The sequence below is a fragment of the Protomyctophum bolini genome (assembly GCF_963924005.1).
Source record: "Protomyctophum bolini genome assembly, chromosome: 7".
Classification (NCBI taxonomy): domain Eukaryota; kingdom Metazoa; phylum Chordata; class Actinopteri; order Myctophiformes; family Myctophidae; genus Protomyctophum; species Protomyctophum bolini.
In genome coordinates this window covers 23815236-23821463 of record NC_137868.1, presented here as the reverse complement: position 1 = coordinate 23821463, position 6228 = coordinate 23815236, and positions in this window count along the sequence as shown.

Genomic DNA, 6228 nt, shown 5'->3' with positions numbered 1-6228 from the left:
CCAATCATGTCCTCTCTCTCAACTCACAACCCAGTGGCCCCTCGCTTGCCCTCTGTCGCTCTTTCCTTTGCCAATGGTCTTGGTTTTGTGTCAGGTGGTCTGTCTATTTAGTTTAATTAGCAAACTACTCTGTTCTTTATTTCATGATGATCCAATGCCAGCGGAACCTTACTAACAGTTACTGAAAGCCAAAGTCTTCTGTATTACATATAGTAAGATGAAATGCATGTCTAGAAAGACAAATCACAACAGTAAAGTTGCTCATGTAATGCAACATAATCCATAGAGCTTCCGGACATGACATATACAGTATATGAGGTCTGATTTATCATATTTCAATATTAAAGAAGCTGACCAAACCAATATGCTAATTGTATGGTGAATCCTCTTCCTCTGTCTCTTTCCTTGGATGAAACGCAAGCAGTGAGGCTGTGTCAGGGCTGTACAAGGCTGACAACTTTTATCTGGTCTTATCTCCCCATCAGCAGGAACCAGCCAGGTGAACTGAGCAGGAGCTTTGTCCCGGGAAGCAAGGGATTCAAACACTGGAGGTCAAGGCACTCTGGTAATCCAGCCAGCTGTGTTACCAGGATTAAAGAAAGCAGAGGGCACTGTTCTCCACCTGACACAGGAGCTCCTGCTGCTATGACGACAATCTGGGGTGACAAGTACAACTGCTGCACCTGCTGATGTTTAGTAGAATTGATGTTGAACGGAAAATGTTCGAAAGACTAAAACCACAGTGTTTCTTATACTTTATTATATTTTCATGGGTCGCGATAACCCCAGACGTCTTTAGTGAATAGTATAGGTGGAAGAAAACGAATGTGTGACGATATGGAGGACGGTAAAAGTGAATATGGGGATCATTGGGATGTAATGTAACCAAAGTTATCATCTAACATACAACTACATAACATTGTCACATTTTTGTAAATGACAACTGGGTTATTTTGGAACAAGGCATTTCATATCTGCCCTCTAAGCCAAAATACTATCCAGCTTTCCAACATACACAGAGTAACTGCCGGGACAGACCTCTACAGCCCGCCCCCTCTCTCACTCACTCACACACACACACACACAGTCACACACACGCGCTCGCGCACGCACACACACACACACACACACACACACACACACACACACACACACACACACACACACACACACACACACACACACACACACACACACACATACACAGCTGATTTGACAGCCACTCTCCCCTGCTGCCAGATTGATGCAGTGTTACGCCCCGAGGCCCCCGGAGAGAGTTAATTGAATTGGTTTCCAGAATACTAATGGGCCATAATGTTGAGATAACTGATACCCAAAGAATAAGTGATCATTGACAGCATGTGTTTCTGAGCAGTAATAAACATGTCACAGCTACAGAGGGAGCCAGTTGGGCCATAATTAACCCCCTCTCCTCCTTACACACACACACACACACACACACACACACACACACACACACACACACACACACACGAACACGCACACACGCACACGCACACGCAATTACAATATGGTTATTTAGTCCAACAATTTTACAGTTTTGTATAAATCACTGTATCACAAAGAATTCATAACACAGACAATCCCACTGTCCCATGGTTTTTCCAAGCTTGCCGTCTGGCCAACCTGCTCTCCTCCCTCATCTGGGACAGGGAGATGTTTGTGCAGCAGATGCTTCAGTGCTCTGTAGCACAGAACATAATAAGCTGATTCACAGCTCAGTCAGCATGCACACTGACGTGTGCTAACAGTCAAATCCTATGTTCATTTTCATTTAACTCAGAGAGGAAACCATTTGGTTCCATTTGTTTACTCTCTGTGTGTGTGTGTGTGTGTGTGTGTGTGTGTGTGTGTGTGTGTGTGTGTGTGTGTGTGAGTGTGTGTGTGTGTGTGTGTGTGTGTGTGTGTGTGTGTGTGTGTGTGTGTGTGTGTGTGTGTGTGTGTGTGTGCGTGCGCGTGCGTGCGTGCGTGCGTGTGTAATAATAAATAGATAAATAAGCAAACAGTATTATATAAATAATTTACATATTCTTGACTTAATTGTGTCTTATTTAATTTTTCATCTCATATTATCTGTTTTACACAATGTTAAGGTAAGCTCGGAATGCAAGAACTCCCAATCCCTGCATTACCTGTACCAGCTGTATTGTATGTGACAATAAATAAAGCACTCCCATGGCTACTAAACCTTGTGGGCAGGAAGTGTAGTAATAATAGTAGTAGTAGAAGTATCAGTAGTACTACTAGTATTGCAGTAGCAGTAGCACTAGCAGTATAGTGTCATCATCACTGCAAAATCTCTCCCTCTCTGAGTATGCCTCCCTGCCAGTAAGTCTATCTTTTACTGTCTTCCTCCCAAGCCAAGCCAGCACTGGCGCTGTGCTCTGTTTAGTGAAAAAACAAATTCCCACAGTGTGGCAGCAAGCTGAGCTAACAGCACAGCACTTTTCAATGGCTCGTTCTTTGCAGACATCCCTGTGCGTGTGTGTGACCCTATGTATCTGACAGGCCTGGCCAACAACTCTGCCTTAGTTATTGTATTTAAGCTCAATCTAGCGGCCATGAATCAGCTGAGACATTGAGAAAATGCCACCCTGAGCTTGCCGGAGAAAGGAAGTGAAGGGTGAATTGGAAAGATGGGGTTGATGATGAGGGCTTGGCATGCAGGGTTTATGCCATGTCCACTTGTACTGCTGGCACATCATTCCAATCATTTTAATTTAGCATGGATGTAAAAAATGGACAACTCTATTTTTATACCCTCAAATCGTCATTCAGGATTTTACCGAGTGGGGAATAGAGAAGGGCAACAGAGGGAGGTGATGTACAAAATGTGAGGCGCTCCAACATCAACTCCTCCCCGGTGGTGTAACAATAAGCATCCTGTCAGATGTGTGTATGTGAACGTTGGAGAAAGACCGCTGGCATATAGTGGGCTGGTTATGGTTGCACTACTGCAATATAACCATATTATTACACAACATATCAAATCGCACAGTATGGAAACAGTAGTCCCATTTTATGAATACTTTGTTAAATTAAGGGAAATAACAGAACAATTGAGAAGCAAACTTTTTTTTTAGGGTTTTACACTAGATGAGCTCTTGTAAAAGACATTAAAGCCCAGAGAAAAGGTACAGTAGGAAGTCATTTATATTAAAGATGGAGTGCCATGATTTTTGTTTTGTGTCTATGGAGTTAACATTACTCTAATAGACCCCCAGGTGTAGTTATAATATTCAAATATGTCTTCCCTGTGTATTTTTGGTTTCTTCCCGAAAGCTGAAAGCCTTTGGTCAAAACGCCCAATCGAAATAACACCATTTTAGTGACATCATAACAGCTGTGGGCGAGGCTTAAGTTCAGGTGAGTGGTGCTAAGGTGAAAACCAGGTAATAAACTGGTGGGTGTGGCCACATAAAAACATAATTTTAACACTTTCTGTACACTTTTTTGAAAGAAATCTTCCTCCTAGTATAATCATATTACCTGATGATGATGTTTTATAGGGGGGGGGGAAACACGGCACTCCATCTTTAAATAGATGAAACACAGTAGGAAGCGCTAACGTCTGGCATTCAGACATGACATCACGTAGCAGCCAAATCTATATGGACTTTAATGTTTGTCTTATTTATGCCCCCAAAAATCTGAATGCCCCCCATGACATCATGTGCCAGCCTTTCTTTAAGCATGCCCCCCGTGACATGCAAGATAAAACAAAGGCGCCCCTCACTTCACACAAGTGTGATTTTTTTAAAGCTTGTTTTATTTTATGAGAAAATAAGCCTCTATTTCATTTGACGGTAATCAAAATGAATGCAAATAATATCCTGAGAAAGAATGTGGTCCAAAATCTCTATGCACAGTCACCTGGACAGCCTAGGTCCCAAGTTCTTAATCGTACTCATCATCAAAGATTCCCATCAGAAACAAGAAGCTCTTGGCTCCCAGGACCAACTTGACGGAGAAAACAAACATACCATTCCCTAAAACCTCTCATCCTCTCGTTTCCTCAATGCCACCACAACGCCCCTAAGCGGGAAACACTGTGCTGATTCTCCCATGGTGTTTGTTTGCAGAGATGGTGAGAAGCTGTCATGAGGTCACCGCTAGAAGTCAGCTTTTCTCCATTTTTAGTCAAACCCAAGTCAAACAGATGAGATCAGCTCATCTTTCCTGAGGTTCCTGTCTCTGTTTTAGGACTAGAGGATTTGACCACTGACCTGCAGTTATGGTAACCATGTCTTTGCCCAAAAACACTGTCAAGGCAAAAGGCTAAAATAAGGTCATCCTCATAATCTGAGTAGCCATTTAAGACCATTTCATTTGTATGGAGTAAAACCATAGGAAAATAAATGTTAGGATAATGAAGCAATATAGTCATTACTATAAAAACAGCATTGTAAAGTTGAAGTCATATACTCACATGAAACAAATTGATACTAAATGCATTGTTATTATACTGTAGTCTGACTCTGAGCTGTAATGTCGGATGAAAGAAATGTAAAAGGCAAACTAACTTATTATCACATATGGATCTTTAGTGACATCTACTGGTTACAATTATTTACCAGGATTTGACTGTTTTCTTGATGGCTTTTAAACGTTCTCAGCGTCTCAGGTTTTAAGTAGGCCTATGTGGAAAATAAAGTATAAAAGGTGCCAAAAGGTGTGTAATAATCATCTCATGTATGCTGATGATTTGTTCATATGCAGTCCATACAGTGCTGGACTTCAACAATAAGTCCGGCAGCCGGGGTTATGGGGTGAGATATTTGGTATATATATAGTCTTTTTTATTGGCCTAAAATATTGTCTGTATATACATTCATGAATCCACTTGCTGACCGGCTGTCACTATGCTGGGGTTTCTTGTGACCCAAAAATGTCAAACTTTCCTTTTGCTTTAAGTAGCATGTGATATGTCAAATTAGGGGGTTTTCGTGATTCTGAATCCATTCCAAGCATTAGTTTTGCACAAAATGCACTCCTTGGGATAAATACGGCCATAGACGTCATGACAAATGTGATGAGGTCAGCTCATTTTGGGCACATTTGGGCAAGTGGCTATGGCTGCTTTTAGCCCAAGGAGTTTTCTGTGCAAAACTAATGCTTGGAATGGATTCAGAATCATGAAAACACCCTAGTTTTACATGTCACATGCTACAAAGCAAAAGGAAAGTTTGACATTTTTGCCTGCCATAGGATGTTAATGGTAGTGTCACAAGAAACCCCTATGAAGAAATTGCCCAATAGTGACAGCCGGTCAGCAAGTGGATTCATGAATGTATGTGATAGACAATAATTTAGGCCAATAAAAAAAGACTATAGGCTATGCCAAATTTCCCACTTTAAACAAGAGAAGCCTGTCGGCTGCCGGACTATATTGAAGAAGTATGGTAAAGATTTTGATATAAAATATAATGCCAAAGGAAGTATAACATCATGATTGTGAGAAGCAGAGAGGACAGGAATTGATCTTTCCCTGCCTTTCAATTGTGATAGTCCTCTCATAATACTAAGGAATTAAAATACCATGGTCATGTCCTCACTGATGATTGGATGGATGACAGAGATGTCTACAGACAACGTCGTAACATTTTTGCACAGACAAATAACCCTCTGTACATTTTGTGTTCTGTTGTATGTTAAGTATTCACGGTGAGTATGCAGTGGCTCAAACTGGCCTATAATGATGCTATGAGGTTGTTGCTCCACATTCCTAGATGGCATAGTGCCAGTCAAATATTTGTGACCGCTGATGTACCCACTGTGATGCAGTGAAGACAGTTGATGTATAATTTTATGTGTCGGCTTGATGTGTCATATAGAGAACATTGGTCTAACAGCCTCTATACTTTTTAGTTTTTAAACTTGCCTGCCTGAATCTTGTGGAGTTGGCACTCGACAGCCACATTATGACTGGTGTACTGGTGTGAGGTACTGTTGGTAGCCTACTGTGCAATGTAATGTTGCTCTGACTTGATGTATTTTATATATTGTATATATTTATATACTGCTGTCTTTTTATATTTTGTGCTGTTTATTTCTTGATGGACCCACAGGTTTGAAATAAAGTGTATTATTATTATTATTATTATTTTGAGACAAATATACACAGGAAATCATGAAAGGAGTTAAAGGAGGTGTATGTTTGGTTTCATTGTACAGGTATTCTTTTCTACTGTACGGATGTTAGGTTCT